We start from the raw sequence: 13,013 nt of genomic DNA, 5'->3' as shown, positions 1-13,013 counted from the left end.
AGGCAGAGCACGATTCGGTGCCAACCTTAGCACCCATGATAGCACTTGCTAATGCAGTAGCTTATGCAGCAGAGGTGAGTGGTTTCAGTGGTGCCATTGCACACTGTTAACTCGAGACCACGGAGTAAGACATATACGGGTGCGGACACCACGTGCGGCGAAGCTGCCAGATAAAAGTCCTCTCCTCGCCTCGGTTGCAAGCGGCGTCACCAGGTGGCCCTTCGATACGCGGCTAATGGCAGTCCGTCGTGGACTCAGTTTCCCACGTTTGCCCATCGGAGATGTGCTTGTTTATATAGTCGTTTTCCTGAATGCAGAACATTACGTAGAGCTTTGCACCTGTGCTACGTGTGTCGCTTTATTGATATTAATGTTATTCATAATTAGTAATGTGTCGAAGCGGAGAGACCTCTGGCGCGGTGTTCATGCCAGGGTCCGACGAGGTAAGAGACGACACGCCAAGCAGAAAACGCGCACGCCCAAGTGCAGACCCCGAAATAGAAGCAGATTCCGGAATTGCTCATAGACATTGTGTAAACATTGGACTATATAGAAACGTTTCTTCGGTCGGGAAAGTTTATTTAGTGATATACGGGGGGTGGCCGTAAGGATGAACACATTTGGCGTGCCTCGCAAAACTCAAATTCCAAATATACATACATGAAATGGGGCACGCAAACATAGTTTTGCAAAAAGATTGATGTCTGTTTTTTTTTCAGAGTTGTAGTCAGAGGTGTTAAGATACTAAAAATATAGCAAAAATGTCGGTTACATGTATTTTATGCCCTATACCGGATGTTTGTCGTCTGCATACAGGTTTGTGAGTTGGCTCCCAGGTGGACATATATTTCGTTAGAAGTAGTAATTAAAGTGATTATCTCGCTCACTGCCAGACTCTGCTACTGGTTTTTAGCGTTTTTGCACCAGGAGCGAGCTCATGAACCAGTGTGCAGAGGACAAATAGGCAGGACATAGAAAATATGCGGCCTCCGATTTTGCCTCATTTCGAATATTTCAACACCTCAGAACTGAGCTCCAAAAAAAATAAGACATAAAATGTCCGGCAAAACTATGTTCTTGTGCTCAATTTTAGGTATGTACTTTTGGAATTTGAATTTTGCAATGCATGCCAAAAGTGTTAGCTGGGGAAAGGACAAAAAAAAAAACACAAAAATCCTTATGGCCCACCCTGTGTGTGCCCTATTCAGACCCATAAAATGTTTTAATGCGAAAGCATTGGCTGTCTCATGGAGCGAGCCGACGTCATCAGCTTTGAAGCAGCACCAAACGGCACCTTAAATCCTTTCTCCAAGTGAAGCTCCCAGCTATAAAACCACACGAAAAGCCTAGACAACGGCACCTAGTTTCCCCGATCCCAAAGGACCGAAGTAAAGCTGATGAATTTTCGGCTTCGGTTCCATTGGCTGGCGAGCGTCGACAAAGCTCCCATTGGTCGCTGCGCATCAGTTTTAACGACGGCCACCCCATGGCGCTGCGTGTCCGCGAGGCAGTGGCTCCACTGCTCCACGCCCAAGGTCAGCGCACATGCTCGACCGTGGCCGAAAAAAGGGAGCGGAAGAGCGGCATGCATGCTTTCGCATTCACAACTCATGCGTAGGTGTACCTTGAGCCTTTTTTTGAAAGTTCAGCGTCCCATAAACTAGCCTTACAACATTGCAGCGTGTGTGGCTGAGCTGCCAACGTATGTGGCTGCCAATCGAGGAAACGGGGTTCAAACCCCGCTGGGCATGGTTTTATTTTTTTTATTAGGCTGTACTGTTCTGGAGAGTTCCAGCCCATTTTCGTCGGTAATAGATCTGCTCTTTTGGGAGATAGCCAAACACACTGCGTGTAAGCAGCAGTAATACGCTGCTTTGAGTTAGTTTGCCCTTCTGTCACCAATGCAATATGCACGGTGCCTTTCTTTAAAAGTTTGAAGGCGGAAGTTCCCCTCATGAAATGCTTATCTTCAGTTCTAAATCAATAATTTTTCTATTATTCGCAACAATAATCACTCGCCCTCCGTAGCAGACGGAGTGTCGTCGTCTGCAGCAGCACCTAGCTGCTGCCTGACCATTGCACCGAGGCTGCCCTGGAGTTGCCCGAGGAGCGTTTGGAACTTGGGGCCCGTGTTCCACTGGCCCCCGCCGAGGAGCAACGGGGAAAAGACGACTCGCAGGGTGCAGTGCAGGGACGTGATGGGCGAGGAGATGAGGGTCGACACGAAGACATGGCTGAAGAGGTTGTCGGGCGTGATTACGACCGACTGCAGCTTGAAAAAGACCAGCGTGCGCTGGTTCCTCTCGCTGGAATCCTGCATCAGCTGTAACAGACAATCCTTTTTAAGAGCCAAGCCTTTGAGGTTTGCCCCAAAAATTTTCGAGATGTGGACATGACAATTTCCAGGGTGTTCGAGAGAATGAGGAGCAGGCAATTGCGACAATTTTCGGTGTTCTCGGCACTTCCTCTGCCGTGCAGCAGCGATTTTGTTTGCAGGGATGAGTTATGTCGCATAGTGGCACACAAGTGTGCAAAACAGCAGTCTGGAGAATAGCACATTTTCAAGATCAGCGCTGTGTCGCCTAGTAGATGCAAAATATATACGAACTCATCTCTGTTACGTCACGGCGCGGTGGTGGCGCGTCGGACGCACTTCTGGTCCGGGGCTGTGGGCGGAAGTGCCCATCTGAGACGTGCATTCCTGCGTTGTTTTGAAAGGAACCAGACAAAAACCTGCCTTCTGGTCAAAATGCTGCGACTGGGGCTGTACCAAAAGGGTCGAGAAAGGTTTGAAGGTCAGTTTTCATGCGCTCGGTGCGTCGGAGAACGTGGATATGTGCCGTGAAAAAGGAAAACCCGTTGCCATTGGACCACAATTGCCTTGGCGGGAAGCACTTTGGGTTGAATTCACGGATACTTTTGGCCATCAGATTTATTTGTTTTGTTCCAAAATGAACGCCGGAAAGCCGTCAAGTTGTACGGATCACCTGCGGACTACGTTCAGTGCGTCTTCAAGTTCAAACGGTCGCCTGATCGTTCGAACTGTCGTCTGCTCCTTTAAACGTTTCTGCGTGTCGTGTGCTCTTTTAGAGGACACCGGCCCGTAGACCAAACGTGGGCCCGGTACTTGCGATAAGAAGTAAGTGCAGGCCTCAAAAGACTTGAGTTTGAAGGTTGGTAAGCAGGCTCGACGTAAACAGTATAGATACAAGGAGATGTTGATCACTGTTACCAGTGGCCATCACCGACTTGTTATGCCCGATTCATTTGGTTAGATTCTGCTTGCGATTTTCAGTATCGACATCGACCATCTCAGCTACGGTTCACGCTTTTGCTGTCCGAGCTACGTCGCTACTGAAAATTGCGAGCGAAATCTCATCATGCGATTCAGGCTTTAGCATACATTCTGCGGCATCCACGCGGAATGAATCGCCGCATGTCAGATTATTCGCGCGAAGTTTTGCGGTGTAACGAGCCTTGTTAATTTCGCCGACGCCGCTCAAGTAGTCAGACATCCTTAGGAGGACGTAGAATCAACAATTCCAACGTGAAAAAGAGCGCGGGGACTCACACCGACGCCGACAACATCGCATTTCAATGGTTTGTTTATGGGCGACGGCGAGCTTCTTGCCCACACCCCCATCGCGCATGTGCGGCGCCGGTGGCGTCCGCTAGGGGCGCTCCGGTTTGTTTGTAAACATGAGTTGGTGTTTAAGGGTGGACTGGACGTAGTAGAGATGCGTGGTCAGTCAGACTGGTGGGTGGAAGAGGCTCACTGTAGGGTGAAGTCTCCTAGTAGTTTATCGATAGTTTCCCAATAGACATTCAGCTGTTTGTTTCACGTGACCATAGATGCAGTTGCAACTACAAGTATGTTTTAAGGCTGCCATTTTCTGAAACCAACCGAGACCGGGTGGAGAGCTAGAGATATACGATGGGAAAATTAAGAAAAATACAAAATGGTAAATCTACACAAGCTCACCTGCACCATTGTCGTTCTAGCATTTCAGAGCACAGCTCTTAGGCGCCAGTTTCCGGCTTGAGCAATGCCGCCATCGCCGTGATTGCGCATTGCATTCTGGGACCTTTCCCATTATGACGTCACGCGTGACGTCACAAAGGTCACGAATGACGCCACGAAGGTCACGACGAAGGTCACAACCTTCACGACTGACGTCACGAGGGAGGGAGAGAGGGAGGGGAGAAAGGAGGAAGGGAGGAGGATGGGGGGATTAGAGAGGAAGAGGAAGGGAGGCAGAGGGAACAGAGGAAGTGGAGGGGGCATACCCTCCTCTCCTCTTCAAGAGCTGCGCTCTAATTCGGCATTGCAGGGAATCGTAAACGTCTTTTATTCTTTTAGGGCTCGTTTTCAAGTCTAGGGATTCACAATATTTTGCTACGAAGAAGTATGACAACAAGGGCAGGTATGTTCACAAGAGATACTTCATCCCTCACCAGGAAGTGAGACTGTGGACTCTTGCAGCGCGAAAATGCCCTGTCGATGGCCGTTTATATTTAAAAACTTTATTAGTGCATTTGATCACAACTGAAAGACATTTGCAACTTTCCGGGCGCTATATAAAAAAACATGCCTATTGACATGGATAGCACCAATGAGGTTCTTCACTTGAACCTGCGACTTCGGAAACAAACAAAAGTCTGAACTGAAACATTACGTCCTTGCATGCTGAAAGATATGGGTTTGTTTAGACGCCACAGTTGAATCGGACACGACATGATCGCTTTTTCGCATTTTAGGCAGACAGACTACTGACCAGCATCAATAGATCGATCTCACCAGGAGTTGCGCGACGCCACCGCTGCCACGGTGCATTCTGGTACCTGTAGTTCTTTCCACGGTTCTCCCCAGTTTTCCGGCCGCGTCAATTCGCATTGTACGCCGCCCGGCGTTTGGAAATGTTCGGGTTAGCACAAGACTTGTACCCGGGTGTTTGCTCACGATTTTCAATGGGTGGCTTCACCTGTTCTATGCCATGGTGCTTTAATAACAGCTGCAGGCAAAAAGGCTTCGGATATTATGTCTTCCCGAAAGAAAGCAGCGTGGCAAAGAAAGGTAAACAGAGCGGCGGGAAAAATAGCGTTTTTCGATTTGATTCGCGATTTGCTTCTTAATTTATATCCACCAATTCCACGTCAGCTAAAAAGTATAAGATTACAGGGCACGAGACACAGAGCATGCCGAAATGTTCCGTACGCTGGAATCTCTCTTTTTCACCGCAGCGGTCTATCCGTTGGTCTATCTCCAATTTTTGCTCAATGTATTTTGGTGGTTATAACTGTTAATGCGACGGCATGTTGCAAGTACAACTGTGCTTCAAAAGATCAATCACTAAAAATAGCACCGATTCCTGATCACTTGAAATAAAACAACTTTTTTTCGGAAATAGCCTTCATTTCTTTTTTTAATACTAAACGTGAAAACATTACATAATGCAATTTACAAGTGCAACACTCACCGCCAAAAATGTAACAAACGAACCTCACCTATTTTGTTGCGGTCTATTAGGCTGGCGTTACTGATCCATTCTGCATTAGCACCAATCAAGACCGCAGAAATAAGCTTCCCTTGTCGGGCGACTCTTAGCGTTCGGAGCTTGCGCAAACCAAATAAAACTGAATAGAAACTGTACACGAAAGATCCTCTCCACCCCAAGTGTTCAGCTATCTTGCATGGTTGCTTCTTTTTGACAGATGACAATTATTGCGGCGCGCCAAGGTCCGAGCAGCCGGAAAACTCTAGTAGTGGCGTCGTTGTTTTTCTACTGCGGCTGCAGTGGGACCACTGTGTGAACGGCAGTGTGCTCACGCGTTCACGAAGAAGCAGACAACGTCGAAACAGACAACAAAGCGATTCTAAAACGATAAGACGACTGGAACTACTTTTCTGCGCTCGCTGACAAACTAAGGAATCACAAACAACACAATCTTATGAAGTACAGATGTGCAGGAAAATCCAAACTAATACCGGGGCGTTCTAAACGGTTATCTACGATGTACGTGCAGCCCTACGTAGCCGGGAAGCCGGAAAGAGACGACTACAAGCAGCATGGCGGCGGCAACACTTCCGGAATGCGCGCACCTGCGCAGTTCGCTTGGCGACATAGGTCTATTCTACCACTAGGAAAATCGAGCAAATTAAGGAAGCACACACACAGACAGAGCAAATGTAACAAAAAATTGTGGCAGATTGTAGCCTTGCCAGCCGGATGCAGCTCCAAAGTTTGTAACTTGACCAAAGTGAGGCCCCACAGGCTATCGATTCTACATCTATCCAACCTGTACCTAGTTCGGGTTCGCACCATATTTTAACGTGCTGAGGTAGAAGACGACCTCAATTGTCACACGCTTAACGTCCTTTGTCCGCCCGAGCCGATCGGAAAGCCCCTCTCCCGACGGGGTTGTGTAATCCACAGCGCCTGCGTTCGAATTTCTACCCGTGGCTGCTGCAATGGTTTTCTGTTTCCTGTTCTCCTTGCGCGCTGCGCAGAAGGCTCAGATGCGCCGACGCAAAGTTGGCAAAATCAACACATCGGAACCGGAGTGTCTTTTTTTTCCGTCCACATTTCCTACAAGGCCGTTCAATCGGTAGAAGTATGCGACGTCCAAGCAATGTTTGGGTTTTCACTCGAAGCTCATACACTCATCCGGGATGCGGTAATCGGAAATATGCAGAGGACTGGCCCCCTGAATTTTTGTTTACTGCAGGTGAGTTCTAGCTGAATCCTGAGACTGTTACCTGTATGTAAATATATTCAGCCATAAGACATAAGGGTCTACAACGGGCAGCAGAGCAGACAACAGGGGTCCAGTAGCGGGGTGTGTTTGGCGTTCGTATAGATAGATGGCGCTACCTACTTATTGCGACCACTGTGGCTTATTAAAATGAATATAATCTTTTTGAAATGTAAATAAAATGTTGGCGCTTTTGCTGCCAACGGATTTCGTCTGCGTGTCGTCTGCTTTCTTTCGCTGGTTGGCTACACCTTCAGACGCTGCTCCCGATGCCATCTAACAATACGATTGCCAAACACAACCCGCTACTGGACTAGGTCATCTGGGTCGCCGCCCGCCGTAGACCCTGGCAAGTTTCTTGGCCATATTTTTTAAACAAAAAGAACTACACTTCGTAATTTTACAAGAAAAACACCGACCTGTAAAATACACCTTTGACGAAAAGTTTAGATGACTACATGCAGGCGTCGATTTTTACAGTCCACTTTAGATTGAGCCTGGCGACTTAAACTACCCTATATATTGTTCTTCGAAAAATAAAAATAAAAATATGGCAGATTTCTTTGTTGTTTGATATAATGTTGTGTACCTGTAACCCTATAGGGTTGTGCATTTTTCAAAGGTTACTGTTGAGCACAGAAGCTGTATTCAAATGTTCGGGCTCAAACAAGCCATCTTTGAAAACCGCAATCAAACCAGCAGACAGAGTAACACAGTCTTAGGTATAGTAAAACGCTACTAGTAACGCGTTATTGTAATTTTGTTACTTTTTGGTAACTTGTAACTTTAGTTCTATTACTTTTTCTGAGATAACAATAAGAGTAACGACGTAACTTCTATCATTACTTTCCAATTTTTTATGAATGACCTATCACTGAACAAGTACAATCTAGCTATCGCTTGCACTTTCCAAAGTGTCTGTTTGGACATTTCGAGCGTTATATTAGCCTTGCACAAATACATTCTTTCTCGTGAGTCACGACCCAAATATAGCCACATGTAGATTTGATGAAAAAGATAATTTAGGCATCGTTACGCACACGCTTGTGCTTTGCACACTTACATCTTAGTATCTTGAAGCACTATATATTGCGGTTTTCCTTTTTTTCTACGCAAATGCTTTTTTATCGGGCGAGTCAACCGTGAAACAACAGTACACATGGAGGGTACCGCATGTTTCGTGTTTTGATTTGCGCCACTACTCCGGCATGGTGTCACCAGTCGAGGCAAAATTTACTGTTCTTTGCGCGGGGTTCGTTTCTGGCTTGCCGGGTACAAACCATGTCCAGGGACTCTATGAACCCAGCGCAACCATCAACAAACCAGCAATACGCTAATTTCGAGAAGCAACTGTCGCTAAGATACAATACGAAGCAAAAAGCATACTTTTTAATTTTATGCAACAAAGCTTCGTGGGACGTTTTCTAGTTTTATCTAAATCTTGTGTGTTTTAGAAAAGTAACTGAAAAGTAATGTTAATTTTTAAAATAACTGCAACGAGTAACTCTTTTGTTGCAGTAACTGTAACTTCGCTACTTTTTTTCTGGAAAAACTGTAACGAATTACTTTTTTAAAAGTAACTTACTTACCCAAGACTGGTAGTGCATGACCAAAACATGGAACACACACATTAAATAATATTTTGTAACGTCAATTGTTCTCTCAATATGTATACCCTGTCTGTATACATATTGCTGCTGAAACTTTTGTGGTGCTGGGAATCCGTCAAGCTGTGTCCGCATGCCCAGAGCCGTATATTGGGAGAGTTTGGCCAGTGGGTGTGGCAACGAAGGCGCCGGAGAGGAGAAAAGTAAATGAAAGGGAGGAGAGCGCCAAAGGAGCGAGAGAGAAAGAAGGGAGCAGAGAGGAGACGACCGCCATTTTTGAGCAACGCTGTCGGAGACTGGTCGGAGAAGAGCACTGCTGAGGCTACGCGTTGTCCGCTACGGGCCGGCTTCTTTTTCGCCTGAATAAAAGTTTGTGGCCATACGCCGAAAAATCTTCATTTATTAGCTTTTTAACCCACCGAGGAATAACAGAATGCCATTTTCTTGCCAGAGCCAGCGATATAAAAGGCAATAATCGAGATTTAGATGCCGATCCCACGCATTCCGCCGGGAGAATGATCGAAGATGGCGGCCCTCCCCATTCAGCTGCGAGCACCCGGGAGTTCGCGCGCATGCGCTCATGCCTCTCGCTAAGCGCCGCGTGCTGATTGGCTCGCTCGGGAGGAGAGCGTTACGGCGGCGAAATCATAGACTGACCAAACTCTCCCCATATACGGCTCTGCGCATGCCCAGCTGGCCTTGCAACGAAGTGTGCGTCCCTTCGCTGTTGCCACGACAACGCTAAACATTGCCCCGCAGTCACCCGACGACCTGCCCAAAGCCGTTCAACTGCCCGAGCCGCTGCTAACTCGGTCTAAAGTAACCGTAGTTCAATAAATGTTACATTTGCGTTAATGAAACCACGAAACGACATCTTCCTAGCGTCCTAGGGGCAACAGCCGAAGGGCTTTGCAGTACGGAGACGGACTGGCAGCGTCCGACACGAAAACCCCAAAAGGCAAAAAGAAGTCAGAGCGAGGGCCATGCCTTCGTCGAAAAGTTGACATGCTTCCCGTCCGCAGAGCTCTGCCCGGCCAAGACGTGGGAAGAGAGGTCGTCCAGGAACGTGTCGACAGAGCTACTTTCGCTTTCCAGCGAACTTGCAGGGACTGCGAAGAAAGTGCTCGCAGTGTTTAGGATGAACTGCTTCCGGACGTCGTTTGCGGACATAGCTGCGAACCAGCCACACTCGCGGAATAACCGACAAAATTGCCGGAGAAACGCCTCGCAGACAACTTTTGTTGCAGTTGCAGAGAACTTGTGTCGTCACCGGTTGTCAACGGCCGGGCGGCCGGGCGTCGATTCGAAACTAGCAACCTGTAATTTAGTATAGAGAGATGAATCAATAAACAAGCTATTGGTTTGCACCCTCGATAATGGACGGTACCTGGCGCTACCTAGTGTATAAAAACAATAGCTAGAAATTGTGTCGTCGTCTGCGTCTTTTTTTTTTTTTTTTTTTTCCTTCGAAATCGGGTTACCAAAGCGTGGAAATAATTAGTGAAGACTGCGAGTGCGCAGGCGAGCTGGTGGTAACTAATGATATCGTTTAACACCCGAGACTGTGGTGAAAATGAATTACTTCGTCGAAGGACCAGACGCGTGCGGGTCGCATCGGCTGCAGTCTCAGGGTCTCAGTTTATGAGTTTTTTTTTTTTTTTTTTTTAATTAACCGTTTTATGGGTACTGTACGTTATATCTAAAAAAAAAATGTTGAAAATCAAAGTCGCTTCACATTCCTACAAGTATTTAAATTGATCTAGCCTAAGACCGAAACTGCCGCCAATACATTATGACAATTAATGACCCATATCAATAAGACCCTTGCAAAAAAAAAAAAAGTTTTTGTTAGGCCAATTAACATGGCACGTGTCAGAAGAGTATTCAATCAATATTTTGCTACAGCCGTCACGTATATATTTAAAACGTAAAAAACGCAGCTGCTCGAAACCGAAACCCGACTGGGAAAGAAGATGTTGTTGCCGGAAGTCACGTGCTGTGCAGTCTTTTTTTTTTTTCAATCAACGTATCTATTTTTTTAGAAGCCATAAAACATAGGTACCATATTTTCTGTATTTTTGTAGTATTGACTGTGTGCCTTCGATGATTCACGACGGATATTTGGTGCTTGTACTAAACCATAGGAAATGGCACGCCTCAAACCGGCCACTTCTCGATCGGTGGTTTTCAGGCGAAAAGAAAACGAATTTAGACTCATGTACAAATAAATATCTTGCTGAGGAGCACAAATAACCTGTCAGCACCCCTTTAGAGGGGTATTCTGGCGATTTTTGAGCTACCCCAACAAACAATTTTTTTCGAATCCCCGGACCTTACACTTCCCGGTAGGCTATTTAGTATTGCAAAATTCAGAATACCGTATTTGTTGTGAAATCAGTAAGTGAAATTAAAATTATGCCAAAACCAACATTCAAGTTTACCTTTGCTTTTCAGTGCGGCAATGTCAGGAGAAGACAGGCTTGCAGGTCGAGTGGGCAGTCTGAAAATGGACTATAGGAGCATTTGTCTCATGCTTCTGTGCGAATGCTGGAGCGAGCTTTTAAGGCATTCATTGGGGACAATGAAACTGCTTAAATCAGCCGGGAACAAACTCAACAGTCCAGAGTGAACCCCCTGCCTTCCCACAAAGTCACTTTTTGTAGCGCGAGCTACACTGGCCGAGGCATGAGCAGTTTCGCGTGGCTCGCATAATGAGCCGTGCTCAGAGCTGTGCATGCGCGAGGAGCAGTGACGTTACACGGCGCACAGCTGGCACGCCTGAGCCGCCGCGCCACCCTCGCCGGTCTGCGCATTCCAGAGGAGTGAGGTCATAGCCGCGGCAAACGCACTGGCGCCACCGCGTGCCCAGCTGTGCGCCTCCATTGCGTAGTAGCCAAGTCTGACTCTGCACCGGAGCCGCTTGATGGAGCCTCTCATTTTGTGCGCATAAGATCACGCTACGTATATCCTGGCATAGCCGAGAGCTAAGCTACCGCAATTTTTTTATTGTTGGTGTTGCTAGTAGAGTTTTTCACTTGGAAAAATGCTGCGATGAGCAAAATTGTAAATTCAATACCATCGCGAAAAGTATACCATTTGTGTTACTGTTTCAGCAATGTTTGTTGGTGTGTCTAGCAAATTTTCAGGCAAATCGGGGAAGGGGTAAAAGCACAGGCGAGCTGGTGAAGAACTTCCATTTTTCGAAGAAATTCCATTTTTTTTTTATTTTGCTGCGTCTCCGGTTTACGATGGGAAATTGGGGACTCTGAAGGAAACGCCAGAGTACCCTTTTAAAGGGGTACGGAAGCAAAATTTTAGTTTCTATTTCAGGCACATAGCCAGGATTTTGTTTCGGGGGGGGGGGGGGGGCAGGGCAGAAGGTTCTAGCAAAATTTAAGATTTTGCTGGGACCTTCTGCCCCCTCAGCTACGTGCCTGGTCTATTTCTTTGTCTAAACGTGGTCTCCTTTATGACAGTAGCATTCAAACGCTAGTCTTTTGTCCACAAATGCAAGAAAAGCAATTTTAAAACGAATTTCTAATACCACCTGGTAGCTTCGTTGGACAGCCTTACGTCACGGGCCCAGAGCTGTGTATGCACGGGCCCATCAGAGGCAGAGCCACAGAGCCACAGTAGCGAGTCCTGATGGAGGGGCACGCAGGAACGAGCGGCACTTGGAACACCTTTTAGTTCTAGCCCACCGTGGCACATTGATACTTTAGAGGTCTAAAAACATTTTTCGTGTAATGCTTGTCAAATTAAGAGAAGCTGGAGAAAACCAGTCTTTTGCGTTACTAGGGTTGCGTCTGCATTAAAGGGGCGATGCAACGATTTTTGTATTTTGCGCAAATACCGCTTAGAACGAATCCCCGACGTTAATGACCTGTAAAATACCCGTTCGTTTTTCACTACATGCAATCGAAGTCGCAGGAAAAAATAAAGAAAAACGAGCAGAATTCACCCCCTCAACTCGCAGCCAGAACCAGCGGCCACGTGATCTGGAGCCGATTATATGCCGCCAATGTTGATCATAGCCACGCGCTGGGGTTGGCAAGGCACAGGACACGCGCTGAGTTTCAGGCATTGTTATGGTTCGGCTGTTGTCGTCATTGCAGCGATTGGACACAGGACACTACCCGAATGCTTTTCGAGCTATAGATTATCACGAGCCCAAATCGAGTGCCCACGCAATGCTCGGGTCCAATCTATGAGCCGCATTCAAATATCGTCACTGGGTGGTACTGCTACCGCAGAGCTACGTCATCAGGTTTTGCGAAGGAGAGATTGAATGAAAACGCTCGGTTTTGTCCTCAAAATTACAGCGCAAAAAAGAGTTTCTTGGTCAGTGGCTCTGCGTGCGAGTATCCTTGAGTCCCATTAGTGCCAGTAAGCTCGTGTAAAGTGAAAAACATCCAATTGAATATTGTTGCACCGCCCCTTTAAGTCCTTATTTCAAACTTTTTTGGTTCGCATTCTGCCCATTAAAATGCATGCGAGAAGGGCCTCAGTACGCACCTTGTATCCAGCACCGAAGTGCTCTTCCACAGCATAAAGGCCGTCTGCTTTCATCACCGTCACCATTTCGTCACATACCCAAGTGAACACTTTTTAACATTGGATAAACTGGCATAGCATGACTGTTGAAGTTTCTTC

Source organism: Ixodes scapularis, unplaced genomic scaffold (genome assembly GCF_016920785.2).
Source record: "Ixodes scapularis isolate PalLabHiFi unplaced genomic scaffold, ASM1692078v2 PGA_scaffold13__105_contigs__length_92229423, whole genome shotgun sequence".
NCBI lineage: Eukaryota > Metazoa > Arthropoda > Arachnida > Ixodida > Ixodidae > Ixodes > Ixodes scapularis.
The sequence above is the reverse complement of the archived record's forward strand: the minus strand, read 5'-3'. Positions refer to the sequence as shown.